General features: G+C 41.4%; 1 pseudogene; it reads left to right on the top strand.

The window, feature by feature from the left end:
- Positions 1-7,763: 7,763 nt before the first annotated feature.
- On the top strand, positions 7,764-9,540 carry LOC147613194 (chalcone synthase-like; annotated as a pseudogene).
- The last annotated feature ends 7,889 nt before the right edge of the window (positions 9,541-17,429 follow it).

The raw sequence follows: 17,429 nt of genomic DNA, 5'->3' as shown, positions 1-17,429 counted from the left end.
AGAAGACGAGCACTTTGACGTTGGACCTACGTTGTGCACTAGCCTTGAGATAGAAGATAATCTGAGCATTGACTCGGATGAACTCAATCAAGCAGATGGGAGAGTAGACAGGAGTAGACAGTGATTGACATAGGGGAAGAAGGAACTTGAAGTTCCTTAAAATTAAGTTCATTATATGAATTATCAACTCAAATGAAAGATTTCAATTTGTCATTACAAGTTGTCATTACAATTTGTCATTACAAAAAGATTGCCATTACGCAAGAAGTGTTTGTACATTTAGCTTTCGTCTTGAAAGAGATTGTGAAGTACACTAGGAGTAGCAGAGGGTGACCCCAGTGGTTTGTATTCATTAGCCATACCGAACATAGCATAAATACCACGGTTAATTGCTATGCCGCACAATGCACATGTGGACACATTCTGCATCTGTCTCACCAAGCATATCAAGTGATAGTAGTGGCCACATGGTAGAACATAGTGGCCGCTCCAACCGTCGATGGATTGTAGCACACGGGACATTGCGAGGTGGAGGAACTAGTAGCACCGCTAGCAGCTCCCACAAGCTCAGGATGCATCAAAAAATGTGAAATATGATTCCCTTGATGCATAGGATTTAAACGTGCAGATAGTCCTTGCACATCTTTGCTAAGCCGGGTGAGCTGCTCTTGAACCTTTCTGTTGGCCGGGGGGGGAGTTTGGGCCTGTGACAATCTCACTGCTTCTTGCTCCTTCTCTGCGAGCTTTGCCCCTAGGTTGTCTTTGACTGCGTTCAGCTCTAGCCCAACCCCTTCCACCACCATGATAGCAAGCTCCTCTCTTGTGAAGGTCACTGTCTCTTCACGCAAATTGTGTGTTTAGAGTGACCTCTCTAGAAGCGAAGTCCACAGGCATTTGCACGACAAACTGGGCATACAGCATCTTGGCAAAATACAGTGGAGCGTCTGCATTGTGGAGAGGATGACCGTACACTTCTAAGAATATTCGTTCGGCATTATTTTTGATGTCGTCTTGATTGCACCGCGACACCTTCCACCTTCCCTTCTTGATCTCACCGTCTGGGCATGGCCATATCTGTTTAATCATATCTGTGGTTATTTGTTTGTTGATGTCTTTCCATTGGAAATAAGAAGGGTTTGCCCATTTTGACAATTGGCACGCCATTCTAGTCGCTTCACGAGCAGTCAATCCATGTGCAAGTGATTTCATGCACTCGTACGACTTCTTAGCCAGCTCGTGGTGCTCGTTCGCTTGTGCGTCTCCCATGTCTGCACGAATAGAGGACAAATAAATATGACTTTAGGCTTTTAATGAACTATAAAATAAAACGTACGACAATTCATCATTATCCTCAAAAACTTAATTTTAAACACCACGGGATGAAAGATGAAATGCAAAGACTCGGAAAGTATCCACTTAACATAAAAATACTTCAAAACATTGCACACACTAGAAAACATTGGTCATTCTTCAAAGTAAGGCGGACACCATGTTCAATTACATAATAGGATTAAATGATACAGAAAGCTCCACCAGCGGACGTTGCGCCCTTGCTGGTTCAGTCTTAACTGATCTAAAAAATTTTGCTACTTGCAAGAGAGATTTTCTCTCATCACGATTAGGCAAGCACATCCAATTTCTGACTTTATATATAATTGTGTCCATGGTGGCTTTGTCGTGAGTATTGCCGCCCATCCACAACTCCTGCACTTTCCTCCAGCACTTTCCTCCAAAAGTCATATAACACCTCTAATAAATATCCCAAGGCAAAGACATCGCTCGCGGCAGGAGTGTATGCATCTTCCAAGAGAGGATCAAAAATCTCTGGAGCTATCCATGGTCGCTTGTTCCGCTCCCTTCTGTCGACATAAGCTTGAGCCTCTGCCACATTTTTTGGATTTTTACTGCTTCAAATACAAAATTGAGCGATACTCGCTTTTTGGGCGCTCTCAGCAAAAGGCCCCAGTCAATGATACCAATGCGTGCTTTTAAATCCTTTGTAAAATCTAGCACAACATTGAAGGAATGTAGGTCAGTGTGAATGATGCTAGCCATGTGTGCAGCTGCTACGCCATCCACCCTGGGGCATGCATAATGTGAGGCATATTCAAAGCCACCTCCTTTATCTGAGCGAGCTGCACGTGGCTTAATTGTATGTCAGCAGGCGGGGGCTTTTTCCATCCCTGATCCAAGCGGTACATCGCTCTGGTAAACTCACTATATCTGAAAGAAACCTTCAAGACCGTGTCACCCAGCGAGCCACCGTTATATAACGGAAAAATAGTGATCAACCGCAATTCCTTGGTGAAGGCTATGCATCGCACGATGGATGAGTGTAGAACCTGCATGCCCTGCTCTGCCTAAAAGCTCTCAAATCTTGAGCTGCCTTCTCCCTTGTAAAGCTTTCCGCAAAAAGTAACGTGCACTGGAAGAAATGAGATGCCCTGGACCTTATACTCCTTCACTGTGCCAAAAGCTCCTGACCCTATTGTTTGCCCCTCGATCAAGGCCTCGTGCGGAATGCCGATAAGGTGTGTACATTGCTCGTTGAAAATAATATGCATGATGGCGCCCGTCCCTATCACATCCGGTTGTCCGGGACGGTGCAGCGGCTATATCTTGGGCGATGCACACTCTTTTGGGAAGTATGTCTGCAGCCAGAAAGAACTCTCATACGTTTGCTCTTCACCTTCTGCTCGTTCCATGTTGCTTCCCACAGTTGTAGACGGTGTAAGTCGGTAGAAGGTGGTGCGGCATCTCTGAGATCCTCGTATGCCGAACGCATACTCCCCAAGATAGTGCGTATCCTGTGCTGGTAGTCAAAGTCGACTAACTTCCATCTTTCACACAATTCAGCGTTGCCTTCGTATCTGAGACGACGCTGTGCATTTTCCCAGATCTGCACAACGAGGTCTCTCATGAGGATATCTGACTCATTAGTCTTTCGGACAGCTTCTTCTGAACATTGTGACACTATGATAACTGCCTCTGTGCGAATGGCTCGCAGGATGATCTTTCGCTCTTCGGTGGAGAGCATGGTGGCCATCGTCGCAAATCTAACAAATATCTTTAGATACAGAACAAAAACAGAATATCAAACAATAGTATTGAAAACAACATCAAGCAATACATCAACATGTTATCCATTTACGCTTTACACTAAAATAGGTAAAATAATCGTAACAAGTGTGTCACATTAATTATCATTGATCAAACAAAAGAAGCATCCATTGTTGCACATTCACTGAACTGCTACCACCAATCAAGTAGATCAAGAGAAATATATGAGAGAGAGAGAGAGATCAAGAGAAATATATGAGAGAGAGAGAGAGAGAGAGAGAGTATCAAGACCGATAGAGAGGAAAGGCACTGAATAGTCAAGCTAAATATTCATTGTCATATATACATATCCTTCTAGCCATAATCACGTGAATCGAGGGAGAGATAGAGCGAGAGAGAGAGAGAGAGAGAGAGAGTAACGGCCATCAAATTGACTCTTAATTTTCAGTAACGGCCTTACATAAGGGTGTAGATAACTTTATTTGTCAGAGAGAAGAATTAAAGAAACTTAGTTCATCATAGGACGAAACAAGTCCATCTTCAGATAATTGGGAGATCCCGCATGGGGTCGCCGGTATTCTCGCGAAACGTATCTTCTCTAATTTGGTTCGAACGCATGTTTTTAGAAAAGATTTTCTATCTTTGATGATTTCATGCATGATAATTTACTAATTCTTGTGGGCTTTTTTAGGCTTCTTCCATATCCTTGAGGATTTTCTGTGCAAGATAGAGAGAGAGAGAGAGAGAGAGAGAGTCCTTAGATAGGGAACGTCGGACAGAGATTGGGATTTATGCCCTCTCGGAGCCATTTGGTAGAACCCAAAGTGGACGAGATTTACTATGACCATTGCATTGCGGCATGAAATTAGATGAGAAACATCATGCACCCTTATGTCTCTCCATAGCAGCTTGATCTCATCAATCAAGAGCTCAATGTATACATCCTTATTCTTTACCATGTGCTTCTCCAGCACAAGAAGCACGAGCATCACATGACCCTTCTTGATGGACATCCATGGAGGAATATTATAATTCACAACAACAATGGGCCATGTGGACCATGATGTAGACATCCGTCCAAATTGGTTCACCCCATCCATACCCCAATCCAAGCCGTAAATTACAGGGCTCATCTTTGAACTATGTCCATCCATCCTCAATGCGAGCACAAGAAAGTGAGTCGGCAGTGGGAATCCTCATCATGCCATTCAGTTGAGCGATGGTTCACATGCCATGTCATTAACTTACCAATGGATTGACACCAGAACATATGTTCGTGCGAGTTATAATAGGAAAGTGCCTGGATACCTTTTGCAGAAATTTTGCACCCTGTAAATCCTTCCTATAACGATCCTCTCCACAAATTGGACATTACATGACGTTGGCAAAGGCACCCCTAAATAGTAAATAATAATTACGGCATGCACGAATTCGAGTGTAATCCATACCAAGCTTGGAAAGTATTTTTTGAGCATCATTTCTTTTTGCAGGCATCAAATTGTTTGTTGGTAGAATCTTCTTTAGTAATTGGAGGAGGCTATTCACATTATTATCACTCCACCAATATATTGTTTGCAACTTGAGGATTTCCAAGCATGCCCGCAAAGCTGAGTACTTTGCACCCTCGTACATTTGTGTGTTAGCCTCCTTGTGTAACACATTCTCTCTTTCATGTGTTAGCCTCCTTGTGTAACACATTCTCTCTTTCATGTGTTTCAAAGTTAGTATCTCTTCCTCACCCTCGCTTTGAAGGAAATCTTGGGTCTTCCAAATGTACTAAGCATGCTCTACTTTCCAAGTTCCAAGTTCTCCTTACGACACTTGTCCTCCTTTCTCAACTTTTCTCCAATGGTAGAATAATGAGGCATATTGTGTGGTACTTGTGCATGAATGTCCATGGCCTCCTCATCCTAATGAACCATATTAAAAAATGACACTCAACATTACATATGGCAAACCGTGAGTATACATATCATGTCATAAGTTTAAATACTAACCGAGGAATCAACTTGTATCATCATGCTAGCTGGCATTGGTGCAAACGATCCTCGTTTTCTTATCTGCTCCAATGCCACTTGACGTTCACGTCATACACAAACATTCTTGCATCTTGCCCATGAACAAGGGATTCTTCTTCGCAACCACTCTGGAACTCCAATTAATGGTGACCTGTCACTATCCAAACTAGTAGAAGATATCTCTACTGGGCACGAAAAGTGTGCAATTAAAAAACTGAATATGAATACATGCACTAAATCTAGCATTATCAATGGTATATGCATACATTTTCTATTTGGAATTTTCTTATTGTCGCTATAAACCATCCTATAAGAACCGTTAAAGTACCACCAAGCATCATTTTTAGCGGCGCTTATATCGACACTGGGAAAATTAACATTTTGAACCTGCGGCATCGCCGACGCCAATCTTTCTCCCCTAAAAAATTCCCTCCCCTCCATCAATTTAGCTCTATCACATGCATTTGTATTCTTTATGTAGAGAGAGAGATATATATATATATATGTATATATATTATGTTTAATAAACATCAAGAAGCTTGTCATATGAGAGAGAGAGAGAGAGAGAGAGATCGCGAGAGTCATAATGAAGTCCATATCTATTTTACTATTACTTATCATTTGTGTCTGCGATATCTTGTCCTTGAGATTATCCCTTGTAGTAATAATGCTCACCCTTAAAAATTAAAGGTGCATTGATAGAAATGTAAAGACTGCTGCTTCTAGCAATATGTAAGGCATATCAGTTGATTCTTTAATGACATTGTGTGTGTGTGTCTCTCTCTCTCTCAAAGAAGCGATGCTCTTGCCATTAACGAGCAAGTGAAATTTTTAATCTTTGGTTATGAAGCCAGCACAAAAAGTGGAAGCGGTGTACACGCTAAGGGCACGGATGACGACCGAGGATGTCATCCTCGGCGTAGAGGTGGTAGCAAAGATCATGATAAAATGGCTTATTTAAAGAGAATGAATTGTGGCTTAAGTAGGAGAATGGACGTAGAGGTGGTAGCAAAGATCAGGCTTAAATAAAGAGAATGAATGGACGTAAAATACTGAAAGCGTAGGTCAAATTCAAAGATGGCTGGAGGTTTCAAAGACGAGCCCATCACGGGTCTAATTTGGTATGGAAGTCCGCTCTTTTTTTTTTGTTCGACAGCTAGCTCTCTAATTCAAAGGAAGAGATCGGGTGATCGGCGAAAACGTGCCTGTTGAAGTCTTGGGGCGAAGGCCGATCAAAGAGCTACGCCCGGGGAGTCCCCCCCTACCATCCCTCGTAAACTATGATGTATGCAAGGCTATGTTGACTAACACTATGTGTGCAGCATGCATCCTTTAACAAATTAGTAAGTAGGTGCTATTTTGAACAGCAAAGTAAAATATGGTAAATGTAAGGCTAAGGTGACTATCACTTTGTCAACATGTGAGTGTGTTTGTCACATGAGAGAGAGATGGGAAAAAGAGAGATAGCGAGTGAGTCATAGTCAAGTCCATTATAATTTTATTGCTCGTTATCATTTTTGTTCGCCATTTCTTGTCCTTTAGATTATCCCTTGTACTAATTATGTCTAATAATGCTTACCCTTCAAAATTTAAGGCACATTGGTACAAATGTAAATAATGTCGCTTCTAGAAACATGTAAGGCATATTAGTTGATTTTTTAATGACATTGAGTTTGTGTGTGTGAGTGAGTTTTTGTGTGTGTGTGTGTGTGTGTGTGTGTAAGAGAGAGAGAGAGAAGGATATGTATATATCTTATGTTTAATAAATGTGAAGAAGCTTTTTTATGGTTGTAACTATTTTAATATGTTCAATGAGTCATTGATGCCAAAGTGGGTTCATGGGGGGCCAAGGATTTATGTGAAGATCGTACACAAAACATTAAGACATTTTCTCCAATTTGGGTATTAGTCAAAGACATTGTTACACACATCTGTGTGAAGTTTATAGTCATGAGGTTCATTTGTCTTGGAAATACAGGATATTCAAAGAGGTGATGCTCTTGCTATTAGTGATCATGTGAAATGTTTAATCTTGGGACTACGTTACGTTGGTAAAGAAAACAACACAAAGTAGAAGCAGTGTTACTACATGCTAAGGGCACGAATGACGACCGAGAATGCTGTCCTCGAGGTAAAGATGGTAGCAAAGATCATCATCAATGACTGCAAAGCGTTCCATTAAATATAATCCCCAGTGAAATCCATCATATGCTTCCTCTAACACTATAATTTTAATGCCATTCAATGGCCATCTCAATCCTCTTACACACTTCCCCAAATAAATTGGTAACTAGGTGTTGTGGTCACAACAAAGTATAATATGACATTTGCAAGGCTAAGTTGACAATCACTAAGGCATATCAGTTGATTCTTTAATGACATTGTGTGTGTGTGACTGAGTTTGTGTGTGTACACGAGAGAGAGAGAGAGAGAGAGAGAGAGAGAGAGAGAGAGAGAACGAAAACAATAAGGCATGATTTTCTTCGATGTGCGTATTGGTCAAGGTAATGAAGCCAGCACAAAGTTGGCTTAATTAAAGAGAATGAATTGTGGCTTAAGTAGCAAATTAGAAGAAGGGGAGAGTACTGAAAGCGATGTCGGTCAAATTCAAAGATGGCTGGAGGTTTCAAAGACGAGCCCATCCCGGCTCTTATTCAAAAGACGACATTTGCTCTAATTCAAAGGAGGAGATCGGGTGAACGGCGAAAACGTGCCTGTTGAAGCCATGGGAGTACATGCCCTATAAGAGGGCACACCCCCCCTACCATTTTTCGCAGTCCCTCGTCCCATTGCAGCCAGTACTCCACTTGGAACATAGCAGCAGTCCTAAGCTTTGCATCTTTTATATCATCAGCACCATCAATACCATGAGCACTACGGCCATCCCTCGCAAAATGGAGCGATCCGATGGTCCTGCCACTGTGCTGGCCATCGGCACAGCCGTCCCACCCAACGTCTTCTACCAGAAGGACTACCCCGACTTCTACTTCGACATCACCAACAGCAACGACAAGAGCGAGCTCAAACAGAAGTTCCAGCGCATGTGTAAGTGCTGCACTTATAACTCATGTTGTTTGAGCATTGAATTGCACGATGATCAGGCGATCTTATAAATTCGCATGTGCGCCAGCTTATCAAATTAGTATACTGCCTTGCTAATTAATTATGGATGGATGGACATGCTGCAATATGCATGCAGGTGACAAGTCGTGCATCACGAAGAGGCACCTCTATCTCAACGAGGAGTTACTCAAGGCAAACCCGAGCATATGCGCGTACTGGGAGAAGTCGCTGGACGTGAGGCAGGACATGGTGGTGGTGGAGGTGCCCAAGCTGGGCAAGGAGGCAGCTGCTAAGGCCATCAAGGAGTGGGGCCAGCCCAAGTCCAAGATCACGCACCTCGTCTTCTGCACCACCGCCGGGGTGGACATGCCTGGTGCGGACTGGGCGCTAACCAAGCTCCTCGGACTACGGAGCTCTGTCAAGAGGCTGATGCTCTACCAACAGGGCTGCTATGGAGGCGGCACAGTTCTTAGAATCGCTAAGGACCTGGCCGAGAACAACAAGGGCGCCCGTGTGTTGGTGGTGTGCAGTGAGATCACGGCCGTCACTTTCCGAGGGCCCAGCGACACCCACCTCGACAGCCTCGTGGGGCAGGCCCTCTTCGGCGATGGCGCATCCGCCCTCATCGTTGGCTGCGATCCCATCCCCCAAGTGGAAAGACCCTGGTTTGAAGTCCACTGGACGGGAGCTGATATCATGCCGGACAGTGACGGAGCCATCGATGGCCACCTTAGAGAAGTGGGCTTGACTTTCCACCTCCTCAAAGACGTGCCCGCCATCATCTCCAAGAACATCGGCTCCATCCTCAAAGACGCATTTGCCAAGGTGTTCCCGGATGATGGAGCTGATGAGCGGCCTCCAAGCTACAACGATATCTTCTGGATTGCCCACCCGGGCGCCCTGCCATCCTCGACCAGGTAGAAGAGAAGCTCCAGCTTAACAAGGAAAAGATGGCTCCCAGCAGGCATGTGCTGGACCAGTATGGAAACATGTCTAGTGCTTGTGTGCTCTTCATCATGGACCACATGCGCAAGAAATCTATTGAGCAGAAGCTCACCACCACGGGAGAAGGACACGAGTGGGGACTCCTCCTCGGCTTCGGTCCCGGCCTCACCTGCGAGACCATCATGCTAAGGAGTGTGCCCCTCCAACACAATTAGATTCCAATCGATAATCTTCATATATTACCGGGCGTACTTCCCAAAGAAAACCCAGCCTTTCTCTCTCATGAGACTAAATCGATAAAACGAAAGCCATTGCTTCTTACTTATTGCTCCTTGTATGACAATTTCTTAGTTCCACCACCCATAAGGCACATTCTCCGTGGCTCTTTCAGAACCAATGAAGTTGTAAGCTGCTCAAACGTGCATTCTCTCGAATACTCTAGTAGTCTATAATAGATCCATTTTTGGGGCTTTATTATGAGGGTTGGCTTCTCTATTGGAATCTCATTCGGACTACCAATTTCAATGATGAGAAGGGGAATTTTATGCAGAATAGGAGAATATAGACTGGACAGAATAAGAATGGTAATCAGCCTTTCACATATTATGTCGATTTTGGGTCAATTTTTTGACTTTTTATGCATGTTTTGCGGTGTTATTTGTATGCGATTTCTACTCTATACTAAGAGAGTCATAGTGAGTGGTTTAGCCTAAAGGAAACTCATATGGGTGTCTACATAATAAAAATAAATGCAACGAGCGTCGAAAACGAGGCCCGGACATCAAATTGACCCTTATTTTTCAGTAACGGCCTCGCATGAGGGTGTAGACGACTTTATTTGTCAGACAGGAGAATTAAAGAAAGTTAGTTCATCACAAAACGAATAAAGTCCGCATGGGGTGGCCGGTATTCGCGAAACGTATCTTCTCTAATTTGGTTCGAACGCATGTTTTTAGAAAAGATTTTCATTCTTTGATGATATCGTGCATGATAATTTACTAACTCTCGTGGGCTTCTTTTGGGCTTCTTCCATATCCTTGAGGATTTTCTGTGCAGGATAGAGAGAGAGAGAGATTTTGAGATTTGGGCCGACCGTCCTTAGACAGGGAATGTCGGACAATGATTGTGATTTATGCCCTCTAGGAGCCATTTGGTATAGAACCTAGAGTGGACGAGATTTACTAGAGGCATACCCAGGATAGCAGCGACGTCCAGAGTGGTGGTTGGGGGTGGACGGGCATCAGAGAAAAGCCCTATTGGCTAGATCTTTTGTTGGTGAATATCTCTCTGATTTTTTTGAGGTTTTTGTATTGACGAATATTATTGTTACTTTGGATTGACGAATATTATTGTGACTTTGGATTTATAAACGAACATGATTTATTGAAAATCTCTTCGTTTTTTTGTAGTATGAGTGATTTTTTTCTATAAGGTTTGAGAAATTTTGTGTTAGAACATATAACAGAATATGGGTACGTCACAGTTGGTATGAGAGCGTAGGTTGGGCAATCTACACTTGATTACAGATATTGCAGGTCTTGGATGACTAATATTATTTTTTATTTTTGTGATATAGCCAAAAATTTCTTTCTCTTGAGAATTGTTTTGCAATTTTGTTGTACAGTCACAAGATGGCTGCACATGAAACAAATTCAGTAGTCAATCCAAAGCAAGAAGAGGAGCTTTTATGAGGATTATTACTACGTGTGGGTGTAACTCCAAAGGAAGTTATAAGACTTATTTGACAGGAATCAAGAATTGGAGGAAAGAATGAGAGTCATGCGCACTTGAGCTTCCATGAATTTGAATGAAGAAGACAAAGATGACCGAGAAGATGGGGAGATGGAAGATCGTCTAAATTTTGATGATAGACATGGTCAACGAGAACGGCAAGGAGCAAGAAATTCTGATGAGCAGCAAGAAGAACCTAGTGAAATTCCTATAAGTGCTCAACCAAGAGTTGCTGCTTGCACAGGTTGGTTTCGACCTTTCAGTTCATCGAGCTATTAAGGAGCTGTAGGATGTAGTGCAAGCCATGAAAAATTCTATGGACACAGGATTCAAATCGGGACATGTAGATGATTTTTCCCTTAAACAAGTTACAAAGAAAAGGTCACTACCAACCTTTGATGGAAAGAGAAAGAGGAGTGAAGAAGAGAAGCATGGATTGAGCAGCTTGAAGATTATTTTCGAACATGTAACTTCAGTGAGGAAGCTAAGGAAAAGACAGCAGTACTTCTTTTTGAAGGTTCTCCAAAATTATGGTGGAAGTCTATTATGCATAGCAGGGACTTACGGAATGAGGACATCACGTGGCCTCTAATAAAAAGGCATATGATTCAGCATTACTGTCCACTTGAATACCATATGGAGAGAATGAATGAATTTTTAAACTTGGAACAGAGGGCACTTACTGTTTTGCAGAATATCATGATAAATTTTGCGACCCGTAGAAATATTCACCCTCATTAACAGAAAAGGAAAGGGCCTCCCGATTTGTGAATGGCTTAAACAGGCAAATCAAATTTCTAGTTAAGGGTAACAAGCCAACTACATTATTCCAAGATGCTATGCTGCATGCCATGACATATGAACAGATGGAAAAGAATGAAGAACGTTTTAGAAATAAAAGAAAGAGATCAAATCTATTTTGTTGATGAGAAGGGGAATTTTAGGAATAATAGGAGAATATAGACTAGACAGAAGAAGAATGGTAATCAGCCTTTCACATATTTGTCCCAGAGATGGTAGAAAAGGCACGACGTGAAGGCTTTACAAAGGGGTCATAGAAATTATCAGTGCAAAAACAAACCAACAACATGTGAGGAACGTGAGGGACTAATTACAAAGAATCGAAAAATAAGACATAATGTGCAGGAGAATGTACATGGATTTTCAAGTAATGACAATGCTCGTGGAGCAAAAGGAAAAGCTGCTGCAACCGTGTGGCGGCCGAGGAGATTGAAGAATATGCACATGTCAATGGTGTTGTTCATGTAGGTAAGGCGGCAAACCGAGCTTCAATTATATGAATTCCTATCAAGATTGCAAATAATATTTTTCAAGTGTTGATTGACTCGAGAACCACCCATAGTTTTCTCTATCTCAAAATTGCCCACTTCTTCCACTCTTGTACTGTCACCCAATATGTGATTTGGATCAGCCACGTACTTCTTCAATAAGCTAATGTGAAATACATTATGTGCTTTAACGCCTTCTGGAAGTTGTAGGCAGCTTGTGTTCCAATCCTCTTAAGTAGCTAGAAAGGTCCTACAAATCTAGGTGTGCTAATTTCTTAAACTTCCCAAGTCTTAAAGAACTCTTCTTTGGGTTCACCTTTAACAATACCATTTCACCTTCATTGAATTCTCTTGGCTTTGTTCTCTTGTATGTATAACTCTTTGGACGACTTTGAGAAACTCTTATGCATTCCCTTATGTCTCTTGTTTGCATTTCCATTTCCTCAAGCATCTTTTTACTTATCTAAACCTTCCCAACAGGATCATACTGTAATATAGGTGACATGCAATATTTCCCATATAATGCTTTGAATGGAGACATTCCAATAGTAGACCGTGGACTACTATTGTATCCATATTCCACCATATGTTAGTATTCATCCCACTGTCCACGTTTATCCATGCAATACATTCTTAACATATCCTCCAGGATTTGATTCACTCTCTCTGTTTGCCCATCACTTTGAGGATGATATAAAGTACTCATATCAAGTGATGTTCCAACAACTTTAAAGAATGCCACCAAAAACTTGAGGTGAATCGAGAATCTCGATCCGATACTATACTTTTAGGAATACCATGTAATTTGAAGATATTCTTCACAAATATATTTGCCACATCCATAGCGGTATATGAACTCTTGATAGGCAAGAAATGAGCAGCTTTTGTAAGCCTATCTATGTTGAAATATACAAGTGAATAGGGTGTGTGTGGGAACAAGCTCTTGGATAGAGGCTGTAAAAGAGGAGATGTAATTGTGAAAGAACCTGTGAAAAGGTGAGAAGAATCTACTGGGAGAGAATAATGGGTAGCATGAGGGAATTTAGGAGTGTGGAGATATTCTGGGAGATATTCAGGGAAAAGAGAAGAGGTGGAGAGAATCAGGCAAAAGGTGGAGATATTCTGGGAGTGAATCATGGAGAAATCGATGGGATTTGATGCTTGATGTAAACTCTATAAATTGAGGCATAGCCCTAATGAGAATTTGCTGGTTTTTGAGTATCCATGCCTACATTAATCTATTTGCTAATTATCCACTAATTATGTCTTAATCATTTGCTAATCACTTTGTTAATGATGTTGATTCTAGTGTATGATCCACCATAGCTCATCATTATGCTCAAATTTCAACATGGTATCAGAGCCATGCCTAGAATCAATTAGGTTTATGAGCCCATTAGTTAATTAATGAGGATTAGTAGATAATTAGCAAAAAATCAAATTTTTAGTGAGTTTTCCACTTTCCCCTTCACCCCCAGCCAGTGGAGGGTCTCTAGCACCTTGCACACATAAAATTATGGCACAAGATTTTAACACAAGCTAGCTAACATCTTTAGCTTCAAGCCTATCAAGACGCCGCAGCAAACCGCCAACGGACGAAGCAGAATTTACGTTTTTGGCCGGTGCATTTTTTCTGAAGAAAATTGAAGATTTCTCCTTGCTCAAATCAAATCCTTCTAATTCCTCTTAGCCCAAGGGGTAATCAAGCATGCTCTACAAGCTGGTGAAGACAAAATTGAGTTTCATCAAGTCTACATTGAGATCCAAGCTCTTCATCAAATCTGCAGGTGACTTTGGTAAAACAGAGATTAAGCTTTCAATATTTGGTCAAATCTTGTGTTTCTTGCCTTAATCCTCTACTAGACTCATTTCTATTGATGCCTTTGAAAGCATTTGAGCTCATTTGAAGTGGAAGGCACCAGATCTAGACTCCCCGCATACTCTGTTTTCTGCACACAAAACAGAGCATTAATTTGCTAATCAGTGCTAATCACTGTACTTTGGTGCAATTGAGGGTTCAAATTAACCATTAGGTATTTGATACAGATCCCTAAAGCTTCAGATTGCAATTCGGAGCTGGTTTGATACTCCAACCATCCCGTACAAATTGGTTACCCTTGTTGATTTAATGTAATTTCTGGTAAAATTGTGCTGATAAAATTGTGAAAATCATCATTTTGCATTTAACCCTTGGTTAATGCCTATAAATCTCACTCAAATTCAAGATTATTCACAGCCAAAGTTGCATTGGGAATGTGCATGAGAATGAATGCTATACGCATTATGTATTGGGCACATTACATCAGTGTAAAAATGGGAACAGACACTGCCCTTGTCCAGAATAAGGCAAGAGGTAAGACCTCCCGCATAAATTTGGGTTTGCATTGCATAATGATAAAAGATAAACATAAAAAGCCCAAAGGAACTATCAGCAAAACATTGAAACATGTTGCTCACATGGAGCAAAATGACCTGACGGACAAGCTCATGGCCCCAGCCATGAAAGAAGAAGAATATCTCTTCCCAAGAAGAGGATCCACACCAAGAAGATCTGAAGGAAGACATGGACACGAGAAGAGAAGCTGCCACGAGAAGAGAAGCTGCCCCGAGAAGACTGAAAGAAGAGACGGACGCATGGAGAGAAGCTGCCACGACAAGAAGACTGAAGACAAGAGAAGATGTGAGGCTCCAAAGAGTGAGGAGCCATGTGAAAATCTCTGAGAGAGAGAGAGAGAGAGAGAGAGAGAGACCCCACAACCCAATGTAACCTGCCCCAATAAAGTAAAACCACCTCTGAGCCACTGATGATGTAGGCCACGTGGTAGATGTATGTGTGAGCACTTTAGTCAAGGTCGCGGGCACTTATAGTAGCCTTGGACACATAGAGAGAGAGAGAGAGTCAAGGACTATGGAGTTTAGGGACTTGAGGCACTGGTCGCGGACTGTCAAGTAAGAAAGAAACTTGATACAGGGTCCAGGTGTGCTGAGATAACTTGAGGGGAGGAGTAGACACTGGTCGCGGACTACCAAGTAAGGGGAGGCAAACTTGGTATAGGGTCTAGGTGTACTAGGATTATTCACTTAAGGGGAGGTGTTGAAATATACAAGTGAATAGGATGTGTGTGGGAACAAGCTCTTGGATAGAGGCTGTAAAAGAGGAGATGTAATTGTGAAAGAACCTGTGAAAAGGTGAGAAGAATTTACTGGGAGAGAATAATGGGTAGCATGAGGGAATTTAGGAGTGTGGAGATATTCTGGGAGATATTCAGGGAAAAGAGAAGAGGTAGAGAGAATCAGGCAAAAGGTGGAGATATTCTGGGAGAACACCATATTAGTGAATTTAGGAATTTCCCAATTCCCATTTTTGAATACTTAAAAAAGGGGACATGGATAACATGTTTGTAAGTTTCTGAAAACCCTATCATATGACCTATCATTGGAAAGCGCTTGAAAAATGGAATCTAAAGAGCTATAAAGCGCTCATTTTGGATTAGTGGTGTTGGTTAATCCAAACTTTTGACCACGTGTCCCAAACTTGTGGAAAATTCCCATATTCCCCAATATGGTGTTGGAGTGAATCATGGAGAAATCAATGGGATTTGATGCTTGATGTAAACTCTATAAATTGAGGCATAGCCCTAATGAGAATTTGTTGGTTTTTGAGTATCCATGCCTACATTAATCTATTTGCTAATTATCCACTAATTACGTCTTAATCATTTGCTAATCACTTTGTTAATGATGTTGATTCTAGTGTATGATCCACCATAGCTCATCATTATGCTCAAATTTCAACAATCTACCACCACAAAAATGATGTCGTAACCTCCTTTAGTCCTTGGTAGCCGAATAATAAAGTCCATTGATATACATTGCCATTTCATCTCTAGCACATCCCCAATGGTAACATTGAACCTGGTTTCTTTACATGCTCAACTTTCACTTGTTGGTATTTTAGACATTTCGCCACACATAATCCCTTACATAAGCTTTCATTCCTAGTCAAAAGAAACTCTTCCTAGCCTTAGTGTATGTATTCCAAAATCCTAGATGTCCTCCTATGGAAATATCGTGAAGGTCATGCATCAACTTACTCTTGATCTCCACAACATCGGGTATGCATAACCTTTTCTCATAATATAATATTCCATCAATTACTTCATACTTTTCAAATACATCTATTTCCTGTTGTGACCTATATTTCTTTGTCAAACTCGTGAAAGAAACTCTTGGAATCTCACTCTTTACATGTTCTCCCAAACTATTATGTATAACAGTGATTGCACTCACTAAAGCAACTTCTAGTTTTTTGCGGGTTTTTTGCTCAATGCATCGGTCACTTTATTTATTGTCGTGGTCTATAAATGATTTCAAAATCATATTCGTGGAAAAATTCTATCCACCTTCTTTGCTTTGCCTTCAATGCTTCTTGGCTAAACAAATGCCTCAAAGCAGATTGATCAGTTTGCAAACTGAAACTTAACTCCAAGGAGATAATGTCTCCATACACGCAATGCATGCACAATAGCCAATAATTCCTCTCATGAGGTTTCAGCTTACATGACTCAAATGCAACGGGATGCCCATCTTGCATCAAAACCCAATGAAGCGCTACAATACTAGCATCCGCAACAACCAAGAAGGTTTTTCCAAGCTTAGGCAATTTAAGCACACAGGCTGTAGTCAATGCATGCCTCAAAATCTGAAAACTCTGCTCACATTGTACAGTCCATATATGAATATTCTACCCTTCTTCAAAAGGTCCGTCATAGGACTTGCTTTATGAGAAAAATAAAAAATAAAGATTCGGTAAAAACCTGCAAGTCCCAGAAATCCACAAACTTCTCAACAAAAATGGGAGTTGGCCATTCCACAATGCCTACAATCTTTTTGGGATCCATTGAAATACCTTCTTTAGATATAATGTGTCCCAAGTACTCCACCGTGTCTTTAAAGAACTCACATTTGGACCTCTTTGCATACAACTTAAGCTCTAGTAATTTGTGAAACACTTTTTGCAAATTTTCTTCATGCTCTTCGTTACTTTTGGAAAACACCAATATATCATCCAAAAATACCAACACAAAGTCATCCAAGTTCTCATGGAAAATGCGATTCATCACAGATCGAAAAGTAGCGGGTGCATTTGTTAATCCAAATGGCATCACAACAAATTCATAATGCCCAAAACTTGTTTTGAATGCAGTCTTTGCTATATCACTTTCTTTGATGCGAATCTGATGATAACCAGATCGCAGATCAATTTTAGAAAATATGCAACTCCCTGCAAGCTGATCAAAAAGCTCCCTCATTTTGGCAATGG

The sequence above is a fragment of the Cibotium barometz genome, chromosome 44, assembly GCF_041138505.1.
Source record: "Cibotium barometz isolate CiBa-2024 chromosome 44, ASM4113850v1, whole genome shotgun sequence".
NCBI classification, from domain to species: domain Eukaryota; kingdom Viridiplantae; phylum Streptophyta; class Polypodiopsida; order Cyatheales; family Cibotiaceae; genus Cibotium; species Cibotium barometz.
Note: the sequence above shows the minus strand (reverse complement) of the source record. Positions and strands in the feature narration are given on the sequence as shown.